A 411-nucleotide genomic window follows, 5' to 3' on the forward strand; every position below is an offset into this window, starting at 1 on the left:
AACCGTTCGGAACTTTCGTGATCTTTACGATCAAAACGCAAGGACGATTTATGAGCGGCGTTCAGCGAATGAAGGTTTCACGTTTCTTTCCTTTTTCTTTTTCTTTCTTTTCTTCTTTTATTGTTTCAATGGATTTCTCCTAATAAGCTCGTCGAAGAATAACTCGGACGATCGGCAAAAATTCCAAAGCAAAAGTTCCGCCGAAAAAGGATGAAAAGGGTCTTCTACAATATTATCGGTCGCCAGTGGCAACGCCTCGAGTTGCCTCTGTAGGTTCAGGCCAATTTCCACGCGTTTGCTTCTTCAAAGCGTTAAAGAAGCACCGATCGGGAGTAAGGACGAAAACTTTGACGCTGTGGGATGGACTTAAAAGCGAAGGAACTGCTCTCTTGTCGATAGAAGCGAGTCTGA

This window comes from Habropoda laboriosa, unplaced genomic scaffold (assembly GCF_001263275.1).
Source record: "Habropoda laboriosa isolate 0110345459 unplaced genomic scaffold, ASM126327v1 scaffold92, whole genome shotgun sequence".
In the NCBI taxonomy this organism is placed as follows: Eukaryota; Metazoa; Arthropoda; class Insecta; order Hymenoptera; family Apidae; genus Habropoda; species Habropoda laboriosa.